Raw genomic sequence first — 16,369 nt, 5'->3', positions numbered from 1 at the left:
TCTTTAGACTGCCAGGCGCAATGAATGTCTGATTCGCACGACGAGGCTCGTGAGCGAACCTGCCGGCGCGGCGTTCTCTTCTAGCCGGCAGCTGTCGTCGATTTCGCCGGAGTCGCCAACGGTCACTGACAGAATGAGAACCGGAGGGAAGAGTTTCAGTTTTCCCGCCTCCAGCAAGGCTACAGTTCCGAATTTCATGACGTCACCAGTCGGAGGCCGATGTGGAGCGCTGATTGGACACCGGAGATGGGTCAGCGTTCGGCGAGGACTCGCGTCCAATCACTGAGAACGCGAGTCTCAGTCGAGCGCGGACGCAGCTTTTGTGGGCCAATCGGCGCGCTGGCGCCTCCTGTTGGTGACGTCACAAATCTTGCGCTATGAGGCCTTGTCATTCGGGAAGTATCGACTCGCGTCACCATTTCAAAAACGCTGATAGGACAAAAGATGGACGCGCGTCGCAAAACTTGGACAGTGTGGCCGAACTTATTTAACTACTTATTTTGCTGTGTTTCGAGGGCCGCACAAACAGCCCTAGGCCTTTTTTTTAGTGGTGCACCGAGAAAGATCACATCCAATCCACAAAGCAAACGTCTACAAATCAGGATGAATGAAAAACATCGATGCACTCTCAAATTTTCCTTCGGGTCCAAAAACGTCGATATCAACATTGCGTGAGCTAGATTCAAATTTGTTGAAAACCAGTTGCAAACGAGTCATGGGATCAGTTTCGTACAAAGGAAAAGGATAAAATCAGGAGAGAACACGGCTTACCCTCTGAGGAACTTGGAAACAAACACAGTTCAGTAGCGCCGGGGAGTCTAGCCAACCTGTTATATAACCTTGTACACGAACATAAAATCCCGAATCATCCGTCTAGTCGAGTGCATAAAGATATTAAGCTAATGAGATTACAAGTTCTGTGGCTGAAGTTTGTTCGGTTTATCTTCCAGCAAATTAGTTTGCCTTTGGCATTAACATTTGCATTTACTAGTTTCGCATGGGTCACCAGTTGCTGAAACGCGAAAAAAAAAACAATAAGAAACGTTACACTGTCCTTTTCTTATGGTCACGTGTTCCTCCCGGAGTCCCTGTAACTAGTAACAATCCTTATAATTTTTGTCATATTAACATGTTCACGCCTGCGCACGTGCGACGCCAAATTTGTCACAAAACAATATGTGCCCAGGAACATGCGCGCGGTGATATTCGGGTCGCGAAACGCTATTTTCCTTTTCGTCGGTGGAAGGAAATTCGGTGTTTTGTCGCTTTGAGCTGCACATCGTACAAAAGTCAGTCTGAAAAGACTGTCCGAGGCGTTTTTCTTCCTCGTACGACAGTCCCATCGTTCGTACAAAAACTGTCCGCAGACACGTTCGACGCGGCCGTTTCCACCATCATGGTCGCAGCGGAAGCCAGCCAATCTGATGCCATGTAAGTTACACGTGGCCTTCGGGAGCTGCTGCGGTAGATCGCGTGCGGAGTATACAGTCGTACTCGCTGCCTTCCGAAACAACACAGCTCCAAACAAACACTCGCAGGTAATGCAAAAAAAGAAGAATAAAAAAGGCCACAGTTATTGAGATCGGCAGCACCAGATGGCGCGGTGATGATCTCACAATAGATGACGTCATCAGGAAGAGGACAAAGACATAAACATAAGTTGCCTTCCTTTGCTGCCACCACCGCCGCCGCGGGCGATGCATCATCGTATCGCCGTGTGTGTGCGTGTGTATGTGCGTGTGTGTGTGTCTGTGTGTGTGCGCGCGCGTATGATTTGTCCCACTGCAGCTATAGCCGCAACAGCAGTCAGCGCGGTGGAGCCGACACCGTACGCCGTTTCAACTTTACGATGGAGCGCAGCCGGTACGCTACGAGTCGTTCCAGCCAATCCGGTGTGGCCTGAGTGTCACGTGACCCTCGGGAGAGGCGCAGGGACGCGTTCGGGCGCGTATAGTCACGTGACATGGTAGGAATGGCTCGTGGCGTACGCTGCGGTGCAGTCGCACGATGAAACGCGGAGTACAGTGCGAAGAGTCATTCCGTGTGGCTACCTTTTCCGCCTGGACTCGCCTCTCCCCCCCAGGACACAATAGTTTGCTTTCGTGAGTGAGACGTTTTCACCGGAACGGTCCTGCTAACGATCGCCGGAGCATCGATCTTTTATAGTTTTTGTCGCGTCTCTCGCACTTGCCGTATACGTCTTTCTGTTTTTTTCTTCTTTGTGTTTAAGTCGGTCGGTCTGTATTTCGGCATGTTTTCTTTTACTTCTTTTTTGTGTTGTTGTTTCGTGCCGTTCTTAGCGAACCTGATAAAAGCGGCAGACGTCGCTCCTAATGGATCTTTGTCAGCTCTCGTGTTGATTTTCGCGGATGGAGAAGCGGGGAGGAAGACGTTTGTGGTGGCGACAGCGATCGTTGTTGCTCGGAAGCTTATATTGCGCAAGCTCAAGCCGGCGTTTTGGTTCGTTTTGTAGTTCCTGTTTTGTTACGTTGCGCGAAGAAATCCTGGAACAGCTCCAGCACTCTATAGATCCCATAGTCGGGGAGAGTTTAGGAAAGCCAGGGCGTGGGTTATAAGTTAAAAGGTTAATTCCCGTCGTGTCTTGATTTTAGGAGGATATTACATTTAAAGGTTGTTTTGGGGTTAATAGGCTCAGTGTAAACTGTAGGTACAAAGTGAGGTTCATCATTGTTACCGGTGTCAATCACCGACTCGTTATGGCCGATTCGTATAGGCTCAGTGTAAACTGTAGACACAAGGTGAGGTTCATCATTGTTACCGGTGTCAATCACCGACTCGTTATGGCCGATTCGTATACTAATTGGATTCTGTTCGCGATTTTCGGTCTTGACGTCGTGTACCAGAGGTTCCGCCTACACTTCTCTTGCAGGCCGAGCGACGTCGCAATTAAAAATAACGAACGAAACCTCGTCAAGCGAATCCGGCGTCCATTTTGCGGCGTCCGCGCATGCCGAATCGCCGTGCGTCTGATCCTTCCCACGAAGTTTCGCGGCGCAACGCGTCTCGTCCGTTTCGCCGAGGTCACAAAAGCAGCAAGCACGGCCTCGGGGCATCGCCATCTCGCTCGCTTGGTGTGCGCTCTGGCACACCATAATCCGATTACGACAAGGCGTCGCAAATGTGATTATGAAGCGCCCAAGCACACCCAAAGCGAGCAAGATGGCGGCGCAACTCTCTGACGTCACACACACAGCACTGCGGTGGCGCTGCTGTCAGTGCAGAGCATGCGCAGATGCTTCGCCTCGCGCGAATTCGGTTTCTGCGTCCGCGCAGTACCGCACACCCGATGTGGGCCAACTCGGTCTTGTTTCTAAACAGTGCGTTGATCCATAGGAAGACTAGGAAGCCTTCATGTGCGCTTTGCGCACATGAAGGCACCCTACGGAAGACGTGGTATCATCAATTGCAACGCAAAAAAGGTGCACGGGAACTCAAACCGACACCGAAAACATCGCATATCCCAATGGTTTGTGTGGATGGGGGGCACGCGCCTCTTGCCCACCCAACCAATCGGGAGGCCAAGTTTGAGAGGCGCAATCGGGCGTAATGAGCAGCTGCTCACTTTTGAGACTCATCTCTCCGACTGGCACTTACTGCAAAGGTTCCGGCTCGGATACTTGCATATATATTGAAGGCGGGCGCGCACTTCTGCCCCCCCTCTGCAACCACGCGCGCGAGCGAAACTCGAGACCGAACGCAGGTGGTCTACCGGCCGCCCTGAACCTCCTCCGCGCAGACACGGATCTCGATCCGCCCCGCGAACGGTGCACTCTTTTCGGCAGACTCTCCGGGGCCAGGGCGAGCGGCCAGCTTTCGCCAATTAGCAGCCTTTAATCAACGATGGCCGGCTCGCGCGCGCGGCAGCCCACGCGACCACGCGGTGCTTCTAATTGAAAAAAGGAGGGGGAGGGCAGAGTGAGAGAGGGTGCGAGGGGAGCAATATGGCGGCATGCCTGGAGCGTGTGCGGCGCCACGGGTGATCTCATCTGGACATTTGCTGCCCGTTGCAAGGGGTACGCCCCACAACGAGCGAAGTCAGTCCGCTTCTTGACTCCTGATCTAACCTGACTTTATATCCTAAAGGAACCCATGTTTGCCCAACCTGTTGCCCGACCTAACCTAGAAATGCTGGTGACACACTTGTGACTGGTTACGACCCAGTGTCTTAAAACCTCTTGCGATCTCTTAAGACGAGAGAAGACACTGGCACCATCTATATAAGGGTAACCGTGAAACACTTTTTTCGAGCACCATTTTTTTATGAGTTCGAAAAAAAAATTTTGCCATTGTTTTTCTAATTACAACAATTTCTCGCAGATAGTAATTATATTGGATCTTGCAAAAACAGCAAAACCTTCATTCTAGTGTGAGGAAGTTTCGGGGCTACTTCGTAGATGGCGCCAGCTTGCCAGAGTCTTCTCTCGCCGCAAAAAGATCACAAGCACTCGGTATCAAGCAAGTGTATCAGCCAGCCTAAGCTAACCGAACCTAAGCTCACCTAACCTAAGCTAACCCAACGTAACTTAGCTCATCATACACTAATTGCTCAACCCAAACATGAAAATAATCATCCCTCTTGACAATCCTGGGGTGTCCTTCTTTTTCATGCGGCTATGACAGAAAGATAGGAAGAACAAAATACGGGTTTCTTTTTAGATTTTACATAAGAAATGCGGGGAGGCGCTGCACCGCACACTATAACCATGGCGTCACGTAACGTCACAGCGTAACGTGACGTAATATTGTCGCGTCACGCCACAGTGTCTCGGGTCGTCATGACGTCGCGTGACATGATGCTATCACGATGTCACATCGCGTGTCTCACGACGCCACAGTGATGTCACATGCCCGAGTCACGTCACGGCACGATGTCCACGGTGCAGTGTGCCGTCAAAGTTTCACAATTCATCGAAAAAAAAAATTATCCCGCTAAATTTTGCGGGGAAATTTCCCTGCCACGACCCGCACGGAACTCACCCTGCAAGATCCGTTGAGAGGCCTCACCAATCATTCTCGCAGTAAGAAAACGTTTCCCACTCTACGTAGCTCCCTCAGCCACTATAAGAATAGTACGTTTCTAATTGCCAATTAGAAGTCAATAATGACCCCGGTAAGGACCCGCCTAGCCCACCGAAAAAAACAAACACGTTTTCCGGTGACCCAAGAAACGTTTAAATCGGACCCCGCCTAGAGCTGTAAATTGTACCCTCTCGGTCACCGTGTGAAGGACCCGCCACCTAGCGTTTAACACGCGAAGCGAAGGAACCTGTGCAGGCCTACTCCATGCAACATCGACGAAAGATAGCCGCGGTTAAAGCGTGAAAGCGATGGAACGGAGACGACCAAATGATTTGAAGTTGTAAACGGTCCCAACAGAAGGCCTAATATATAAAAATTGAAAGGAAAAAACAACAAAAACAGGCACGATTATACTTTATAAACTACAGTCCGCAAAACACGGTAGGGGTGTATTTTTTATATTACATCTTGCAGCTAGATGAGTGTGTGTGTCTTTTTTTTTTTTTTTAACGTCACACACTGCCGCGTGTGCATTCGAGCGTGCGACGCCACACACACTTGCACACGCGTAACATGAGCTGAGATGTACACGGAGCGGAAACACCTCTTTTAAGTGTATTTGTTTTATGAGTACATTTTTTTATATATAGCACACTTGCTCTGCCTCATCATTAACATTTTTCTAATCGTCTGTGAGCTTTTAGTTTTTTTTTAGTTTTTTTTTATAGCGTTTACGTTTTTATTGTACGGCCCGCGGTTCTGTTATCTCATGCTCGATGGACGCAACGTTTAAAATACGACATGGTCTTGGTTTTATCTTTATCTCTTGGTTTTCTTATTCCTTTTTCTTTATTATACATTAAAGGTGGAAATATTCTGACGGGAAAAGTCATAACTTCTCATTAGAACACGCGAAGTAACAATCTCAAAACGTTAGACGGCGAAAAAGTATAAATCAAAATCAAAAGCAACACGTGCTCAAAAAATTACTGCTTCAATGAACGTAGGGCGGAAGCACACCCCCCCCCCTCCCCCTTCTCCCTTTCCAAAGCCCGTGTAAGACAATAAAAAAAAAACAATAAAAACTAACGATGCATGTGTGTTCACGCTCAAGAAGTGCCATTATATTTCCTCACTCCCGATCGTTTTTTCTAATGCATACAATACGCGACTAACGGCAGCTCTTTTTATCGCTGTATCACACACGGCACGCGTCAATATTTTTTTTTCTCTACTGCTTAAACATCACTGTTTAATTAACGACGCTTTCCGCGCTAATGTCGACCATTCCGCTTATCGCGTTTGGACACAATAATCATTGGAAAAAAGAAACTGATAATAGGTTATACAGGAGGGGGACCGAAAGCTTTCGCATGCATGCAAGAAGCATGCATGTGTGTCTGCCTGCCCACCGGCGATATCTATGCACATTAGTTTTATGATCGTCCTTAACTATACATATACGTTTCAGAGATAGTTTGTCTCCACGCGTGTATACCAATGAAACAAACGCCGTGAAAAAAGAAACAATATTATCTACGAAATTTGTGCACGCGTGTGTATATATATAATGTGTGAGGAACCAAACTAATGTTCATTTCGTTGCCATGTATGTCGTTGAACGTGTGTTGCTTCTTTCAATGTTGATGTTTTTTGGTTTTTTTTTTTCGAAGGTCGCTTGAGATTGCGTTCAAGTGCTAATGGTAAATAGGAAGTTAGAAGAGCGCCCCGGAGGTCTTTTTCTGTCGCGATAGCGCTCCATCCCCCCCCCTCTCTCTCTCTCTCTCTCACACACACACACACACACACACACACACACACACACACACACACACACACGGCTAATGGTCCAAGATGACAATGCAATTAAATGTAAAGGTGCAAGCGAGCTGGACAAGAATGACGAAAATAATCCATGAAGAAGGGGAACAAGGACGATGAAGTACAAACAGAAATCTCCAAACACAGCTAGATGACTGGTGAGCAACCGAAAAGAATCCACCTGGTCCTGGTATCGAATCAGGAAGCTCTCCATCTCCAGTGGTGCGCTCTTCCAACTGAGCTAACCAGGAGTTAGACCTCGGTAGAGCAAAAGGGTTTTATCTGCTGCCACCTGTCTAACATCAATAAGGGTAAAAGGTCTTCATTGTAAGGTTACGGTGATAACGTCATTAATGCAAAGGTGAAAGCGAGCTGGACAAGAATGACGAATGCCGTTTACCCCTCTTGGTGTTAGACTGGTGGCAGCTGATAAACCTCGTTTGCTCTGCTGACGTCTAACTCCTGGGGTCCCAAACTCGTCAGACACAAAGTTGGAGGCAAAAGTTTGCGGAACGCAAAGATTGGACGCCGACGAAAAGAGCGAAGTCATCATCGGGCATGGTCCAAGAGGTGCGCTCCGCGAACTTCGGCCCCAACTTTGTGTTTGACGAGTTTAGAGCCCCAGGTTAGCTCAGTTGGTAGAGCGCTCCAGTGGAGATGGAGAGGTCCGTGGTTCGATCCCACCAGGCGGATTTTTTCGGCCGCATACCAGTCACGTAGCTGTGTTTAGAGACGTGTTTGTCCGTTGTCCCCCTTCTCCAGGAATTGTTTTCGTAGTGGTCCAACACGTGACCATATATAAACCATAGTATAGCCATGAAAATATTGATGCATTAATGTAATTGTACTATATGATATCCTGAAGACCAAGTTTGTTTCGCTGCTCTGGCGGCAACGTATGGCATTATATTAGACGGAAACGCTCCTTGCCAAACGTCTACTTTCCTTTTTCTTTTTTTCTCTCCTTTTCTAATGTTTTTGTAAGAGCGATTAAAAATTCTAGGTGAAACTACAACACGTCAACTTTTTGTGTGTATGTGTGTGATTGTTTTCCTAATTGTGTATTTCTGATGTTAATAAATGCCCGTCTTTTATTTTGACACTTTTTTTATTATTGTCGGGACAAGGAAACGCACTCCGTGTCGCATGAAAAGACGCAAGTGATCGATGACGTTTGTAAAATACTCGAACAATGGCTCATGGGTAAGGCTGCACTCTCACTGTCGCTCGAATACCCATCACGAGTTTTGCGTGAATTTGTATTTAATTTTCATCAACCGCGTTCCCAATCGTTCTGCGGATGCGGTTAAGCAGCTAGTGTGAACGCGGGGTAACATTTCTTTCGCCGAAACCATTTACAACAGGGGGTTGCAAACACAGCCGATCGCACTGAAACGTCAATATAGGAACCAGCCTTTAGAGTTTATACTCATCTTATTACTCACGTATTTTTACGCACACGCGTGCAGGAGGATGCAAGGGGAAAGAAAACATTAAAAATGATTAAGGGACGGAAGTTGGAATGACAAAGCGTGGTTCTCGGAGGACGACACTGACAAAGACAAAGATTTTTCGCGGTTTTTTTTTTTTTTTTTTTTTTTTCCGTCGGCGTCGCTAACGAACGTCTTCGGGGACAACTTAAAGTGAAGGAAAAAAAGAACGAAAAAAATGGAAGGTCGATTTGAGCTTAGCGTTGAAAAGGAAACGTCGAGTAATCGCTTTGGAATGAGATGCGTGGCCGCAGAGAGACCTCCCGTTGCGGCGGTCATGCGAGCGAGGGATTAAAGTCGGAGATTTGTTCGAGGAGCGCAAAACATACTTCTCTGCCCGTTTGTCTCTCCCCCTCCTCTACCCCTCCTTCCCCTCCAAAGAGAAAAAGGAGGGAAACTACAAAACAAAGACGGAATAAAATGTTAAGAATGAGGGAACGAAAGTACGATAGAACAAAGAAAAGTCCGTACGATTGAAAATAAAAAATAACGAGAAAATGAGAAGAAATTTGTGGAGAAAAAAATTGACAAGAGCGAATTAGCAGACACCATACTAGAAAGAAAAAAAAACCGAGAAAAAGAGAAAACAAAAAAAGGCCGGCCAAACACCTTTTTTTTTTTTCCCCTTCTTTTGTCTCGGGTTTGTTTTTCTTTTCCCAGTATGGTTGGCGCGCCAGCTCCGTTTAGCAGACGTATTCTGTTCTCTCCGTGGTGAATGATCCTTTTTCTAAAGCCGCTTGATCTGTTTACGTTTGTCAAGGTTGCAAGCAGCGTCAAATGCGCTAGTTCCCCAAGCAGCACGGAATTTGGTCAAGCATTAGCCAGTGGCTGGTGATGATCTTTTGGTCAATGGCCAAAGAGTGGCCATTCATCGGCCAATGCTTGGCCGATGGCTGATGGCCAATGGCCAGAGAAAGGCCAGTCATCAGTCAATGGCTGGCCACTGTCTGGCCACTGGCAAAAGGACCATTTCCAGCCATTGGCCAATGATGGCTGATGCCAGTGTCCATTGGCCAGTGGCCAATAGCCAGAGAAAGGCAAGTCATCAGTCAATGGTTGGCCACTGGCCACTGGACCATTTCCAGTCATTGGCCAATGATGGCTGATGGACAGTGGCCATTGGCCAATGGCTAGAGAAAGGCCAGTCATCAGCCAATGGTTGGCCACTGTCTGGCCACTGACCAAAAGACCATTTCCAGCCATTGGCCAATGATGGCTGATAGCGAATGGCCATTGGCCAATGGCCAGAGAAGGGCCAGTCATCAGTCAATGGTTGCCCACTCTCTGGCCACTGGCCAAAGGACCATTTCCAGCCATTGGACAATGATTGGCCAAATTTGCGCTGCTTGGGTCACGAGTTCCGTACCTCGCACTGACCTTGGAAGCAAATGGCGGCACTGCACTGAAATGAGAGAAATCGCTTGTATGAAACTCGAAGCGTGAATTTTATCGAGGCGCTTTACCCGGTCAGGCGCCGGTCAATCACAGCCTTACGTGAATGCACACGAGCAGTGATTGACCGGCGCCTCATCGGGTTCGGCCGTCTTTCTGAAACTTTAATCCAGACGGACGTTAGGTCGTGCACGAGTACGGCCTGACCGGGCCCCCAGTGGTCATCATCTGCTGGTATGGCAGGAAAGAACTCCTGCGAGGACGCCATTTCGCGGTTATTTGGGGGCTGGAAGCGGATGTCCATGCATGGGTGCGAGGCACTGCCAAAAAGTGGTTCCAGCAGGACATGGAAAAGCTGTCACTCGGCTGGTGAAGGGCCTTCGGCTAGAAGTCTGTCGAGAAGGTGGACATACGTACAGACCTCTAAATGCTGTCACACGGGTGGTGAAGGGCCTTCGGCTCCAGGAGAAGTCTGTCGAGAGGGTGGACATCCGTACATACCTCTAAGTGATCGGCATTTGCAGCTAAAAGAAAAGTAAATAAATGGCGCATTTTCGACGATGAGACTAGCACACAATCGGCGTTCAAAAACCTTTGAGCATCAGCATGGTTAAAGTCAGCGAAGAAAGGTAGGAAACTAGGAGAATGCAGGAGACATGAAAGACGCTATAGAAGAATACAGAAGACAGGACAGACGTCGGCGTCTTTCCTGACGTCACCCTGTGACGTCACGAGTTGTAACCCCGGCTGCTTATCACGAGTGGCGAACTAGTTATGTTCCATGGCGTCTGTAAAAACCACGGTGAAAGCTCGGAGTAATATCGTATCATGAATCCAACACCGACAAAGTCGACCATCTACGGCGTTGTTCTTATTTCGATCGACAAAAGCACCCCAACGCACTTGGATGATCTTCATCGAGAGGTTGCGATGTAAAGGCCGGTTCACACAATACCGTTTACTTACATTGCGTTACGTTACGGGAGTTTACGCGTCTGCTTGCGTGGAGAATCACCCGGACATCGGCGCTTCGTATGAAGCGTGGTATACCCAGTTCAAGGAGTACCCTTGAAAGCGACATTCACAGCACGGATGTCCTTTGACTCGTAACGTAACATAAGAAAACGTAAGCAAACGCTCCTGTGTGAATGGGTACCCCTTCCATACCCCTTCAATCACTAAATACGTTTGAACAATAACAAAATGAATAAAAATAAAACCGTTATAGTGAGCGTTTGGTCATACGCGAATGCCGACCACGGCCACGGTAATAGTAGTTACTCGGTCACAAAAAACAACAACAACAAAAAGAAACAAATATGTATATATATCTATATATAAATTGTTAGTGCTAACTGTGTCACTCTCCGTCCGCGTCCACGGATTTTGACAGCCAGCTGCTGCCCCGAAGCGGAGGATGCATCTGTTTCGGCTTTCAATTTTATTGCGCCGGCGGCTTTCGGGAGGAGAGAGCTAGGAGATGAGGCGGAGGTTGCGGGAGGGGTGGGGGAGGGGGGTTGAATGTCCCGTGCCAAGGTCGGCCGCTTTTAGAAACCAGCCGCCCTTCTATCTTCTCTCTCTCTCTCACTCGTTCGCCCAGGAGCCGCCGACGATATCAACGCGGTACGACGAAAGAATCTGCTGAACTTGAAGATCGGCAGTTAGCAGACCCCTCCTCCGCTCCGGAGCACTCCCCCGGAGTCCGCCGCGGTATGTCCAGAAATGCTGGAAGAATCCGGCTTGATGCGAAGTGTGAATCTCGAGTCCAAACTTAAAAAAAAAAAATAAAAAATTGGAAAATTTAGTTTTTTTGTGAAACAGCTGGGACAGCCAATCGCTGCAAGGAGCTTTCTGGCTCCCCCATGCTTTGGCGCCGTTGCGCCTGCTTCACATTATCACCGCCTGGGGCGCCACCTCCGCATACTAAGAACATCTGTAGTTTCTAAAAGTTTCTAGTAAATTACAGCACTGGCGGCAGTTCTATGAACACTCGCCAGTGTTGCAACGATCCGCCACAATGTCCAACTGGGGCGCCATCTCTCGGAGACAAGTTGCGAAGGTAAAACAGACTCCAATTTTAAAGCACAAAGAAGAAAAAAAAAAAAATGCTAGGAGAGCCTACCTGTTTTATGCACTTCTGGTGATAGTTAAAGTCTGTTAGAAATCCATCGTCACCACTATACTTTGTTCCAGCTTCGGTCCGAGCGCGGACGATGTTATGAGCCGAAGGGCCAATCAAACAGCGCCAGAAGCGCAACGTCATGGCGTGCTCTCTGCGCTTGATAGGACTAGCCGGCGGAGGAGCGCGCACAGAGAGACGGCGAATACCGGCTGGTCCAAACAACTGCAGAGAGCACGCCTTGACGTTGTGCCTATTTCGCTGCTTGATTGGCCCTTCGGCTCATAACATCGGCCGCGCTCGGACCGAAGCTGAAACGATAAGAAACGCAGAGCGTGGCGAGCCCCATGCATCTTATTATCGCTCCCCGGCCAATGAGATTGTGGCATTAGTCGATAAGACCGCCGAAGGACCAATCACGAAGCTAGAAAGATGAACACAGCAAGCGACGCTCTACTCTACCCGTTAAGCAAGACTATGCATAGTAACCAAGTTGAGTTCACCATGAGACTGAGGTAGAGAAGAAACATCAAAATGTAGAAGAGACTTGAGACGTCGTCCTGTCTATTTTTTCGTCTCTTCTGCGTCTCGACGTTTCTTCTCTACCCCAGTCTCAGTTTAATTCAACATGGTTAATATCGACCAACTCGCCCGCACCCTTACCATATTTTCTCTGAGACCTTGTGCCTGGAACGCGTCTCCGAGTGGTGTGTTTACCGCGTCCCAAATAGTGGTCCTTTAACTTCCGCCTGATGACGTCACACAAGTGCCACGCTGTCGCCGGTCGCGATCCTGGCGGCGTCCCAACAACTGTGCTGTATGTGGCAGACGCCTGCTTTGCTGCAGGTCGCTTTCCAGTGTGGCTGCAGTCCACTGAAGCCTCGGCAGCCAGAACTCCGCGACGACAGCAACACTCGCGTTCGGTTGTGCTACTCGCAGCTTCTTATATGCATATCTACGACCAACCGCCAGGATCGCGACATGGAACAGCTTGACACTACGGTTTCCGTGACGTCAATTGTTGGCATTTCGGGACCACTCTTGATGTATGGGCAGCATTAAGACGCTAAACACACCAGTCGGAGACACGCTCCAGGCACCATATAGAGAGAATTATCCAAATAGATTTTTCTACGACAGTAGACCTGACGCGTTTTTAGCGCCGCCTAACCGCACGTCGTCGAGAATGCTGCACTGCAAGCCTCAAAGATGGCGGCCTCTTCGTCCGAACTCTAGACGAGGAGTTTCAAAATCGCGGTGACCGTTGGTTTTAAAAGAAAGAATTTCCCGCACGCTGACATTTGATGATGTCTGAATCGATCACACAATACAATCAGTAAACGTTCGCTGTATCTCTTACCAAATACCTTGGAGACGAAAGACCAGTGTTCGAAATCCTAGCCCACATCAATAAAAGTGGGAAATAATAATCTCAAACGCATGCTCCTGTGAAGAAAGGGGCTGCGCATAAAACAATATTTTGTTTTGCTTTTTACATTATTTTTGGCATCGGTGTTGCTCTTGGAGCTTTGTGCCATTTTCACTACGATATTTGCGAAGGTTTCTAAAAGCGGAGTCATGCAAAAAGCGCACCCCCCTAATACGTCATGGCGTCAGCATGAACAAACATGGCGGCGCCCATGGAACAGAGCAGACCACTGATCTCTATTTTAGTAGGCTGGATCGCGGTTCGGGAGCCCGTCGGTGTCGCCACCGGCGGCCATTGCTTGACACCAGGCAATACACGCAAGTCTATGGGAGAAACGCACAAAAGTAAGCATATTGAAGAACGTACGCTGTGCTCGGAGGCGAGTATCTTATGGTGCGCTGCGATCCTTATGTCGGGTGTTTGGAGATCGAATCGGTATTTGTCAAACGTCCGGTCGCCAAATAAAAAAATCAAACGTACCGGAGCACCTACGGCTGAGCAGGCAAGCTTGCTCTCGTAGTGGAGTAAACAAAGGAACTTGCCGTCAATGAGACCGTCCTTGGGGAAGCCCAGAAGTTTATGAATGACAACGAAGTTCTATCTCGACAGCAGCTTTCCGGGCGTGAGCGAATTCCGCGTAGCAAAGCCTTCGAGCTTGTCGTCTGCTAAACCCAACTCGACGAAAGCGCCACCGACTCCGCGGTAACTCCAGGTAACTCTCGCCTCATTGAGCTGCAGTACAGCGGAGTCACTCTCTGTCACAAAATATTTATTTATAAGAACTGCGAGGGCTGTCAGTTTTAATGTTTGTATGGAAGCTATTTGAAGGGCTTATCGAAAAGCATCCAAAAAGTTTCAGTGCCGAGAACAGTTTAGAAACAGGGGAAAACGTCACTTTTTCTCGTTCTTCCCATAGAGCCCCATGCATTGGCTGGTGTCAATCAATGGCCGCCGGTGGCGACACTCGAACCCAGCTGCCGAGGCCGCGGTCCGCGATCCAGCCTACTACAATAGAGATCAGTGGAGCAGACACAGAAATAAGAGACTGAAGCAGAAAGCGATCCTGGCGTTAGGGAGTGGAAATGTATTTTTGCCGGAAACGCAGAAAGTGGGTCCGACTCATTAGAGAAATTGATAATTTTTGAAAAAGTACTTTTTTTGATGGAGCATAAGGAGCACAAGCTCGTGATATTGGATCATAGAGTTATTACAATGAACGCTAGAGGTTCAGGTGGCGCTAGTGTGCTGCTGCCCTTTGAAGCAGACAGCATCCAGTCTAAATTTCACTTCCGGTAATGCATTCCTATGGGAAAACGCAAATTCGTTTTCTCTTCGGGCTGGATTATAAGAGCAAGTATTGCTCAGTGTTGTGACAGAATAAAAGGTTTGGAACGTTTTACAATCGGATGTACAAACATATGTGTCAGTTAGAGCGTTTTTCTTTAGAATTCATGGCGTCGAACACTGCGCTAAAATTGCCCAATACACATTTATAATACGTGTTGACGTTGCAGACTGCTGTTATAAGGCACGTAGTTACGCATATAGTCAATGCTATGAAGCACACTGCGTGAATCAGCTTGACAAAACACCAAAAGTATGCTAATATGTGCCAAAACAAACAATCATATCAGACGACAAGAACGAAGCATGGAGTTATGAAACGAAGAACACGTACTGGATTAGTAACGAACTGTGTATGGATAATCAAATCGGGATCCTATCACAGTTTGAATAAACCCTACGCACTTTCGGAGCCCTAGCTTATAGCTAGGGCTCCGTAAACACGGAGCCCTAGCTATAAGCACATATCTTTGATTACATCGGCTCCCAATGGCTACAGATGGCTATTAGTGGCAACTCTTCATAATTATGATCCAGCTATTTCTAATATACGAAATGGAATGGCTCCAAGTAGCTATTGTTGGCTATCACTATTTATTTTTGACCAGACTGACTTAGAGTGGCTACTGATGGCTATTGATGAGATAATTGACAATTCTGTGCTATTTCGGTGCTTAAGAAAGGGGGATTGGTGGCCGAGTGGGCTAGCGCACACCAGCTCGGAGCACGTGGAGCGGAAGCTTGCGCTGCAGAACCCAAGGATCCTGGTTTCAATCCCCACACCTGCCCGTTTCGATCTGGATGAGCATCGTACCGGCGTGCGGTCGTGTATCACTACTGCGTGGTGCACGTTAAAGACCCCAGGTTAGCGGTTGTACGGCACTGGCTAAATTGTTCATCTACAGCTGATACACCAGACGCCCACTGAGGCAGACTAACTTCCGGCTGTATAAACATGCACACAACAAATGGCTACAAAGGGCTATTATTGACTAGTGTTGATAGTTATGAGCATTTTTTTGCTTATTAACTGGAATGGCTTCAAGATGCTTTTGTTGGCTATTAACATCTATTTCTGACCAGATTGACTTCAAATGGCTAGCAATATGGTTATTAGGGGTATAATTGACAATTATGTGCTATTTCGGTGTTTATGGATGAAAATGGCTACAAGTGGCTATTATTGGCTGTAAGCCTTTATTTTTATTAGACTTTTTTGAAATTGCTACAAGTGACTATTATTGGCTATAAGCATTTTTTTCTATCAGATTGGCTTGAAATGGCTATAAATGGCTATCAGTAACTAGTATTGATAGCTATTGGCTATTTTGGTGTTTACAAACTCGAATGGCTAAGTGGAGGTGCAGAATACCTTTTTCTTTTATTTTGAAGTTTATGTTTGCTTTCTCCGTCATTGAGGAATAGTGCCCAGCAGCAAGAAAATAAAACACACACACACACACGCGCAGGGAATACCTTTTTTTTTTATTAATGTGCACGCCTCCATACCAACTCGTCGACGCCAATTCATTCTGCACACAGACGTGAAATGTACTTGCTTCATTATTATAGAGCTGTCCCCATGTCGTCGCTGCCGTTTTTTAGACAAAACAGAACCGCAGACGGCATCGTCGGGAGTACTTATTTATTTCGCGCTGCCACCCAAAAGAAGGCGCGGCTCACATGAGATTACGGTTCCGTTTTGGTTCAATTTCAAATGTTTGATATAGGTTC

Source organism: Ixodes scapularis, unplaced genomic scaffold, assembly GCF_016920785.2.
Source record: "Ixodes scapularis isolate PalLabHiFi unplaced genomic scaffold, ASM1692078v2 ptg000199l_1__unscaffolded, whole genome shotgun sequence".
Classification (NCBI taxonomy): Eukaryota; Metazoa; Arthropoda; class Arachnida; order Ixodida; family Ixodidae; genus Ixodes; species Ixodes scapularis.
Note: the sequence above shows the minus strand (reverse complement) of the source record.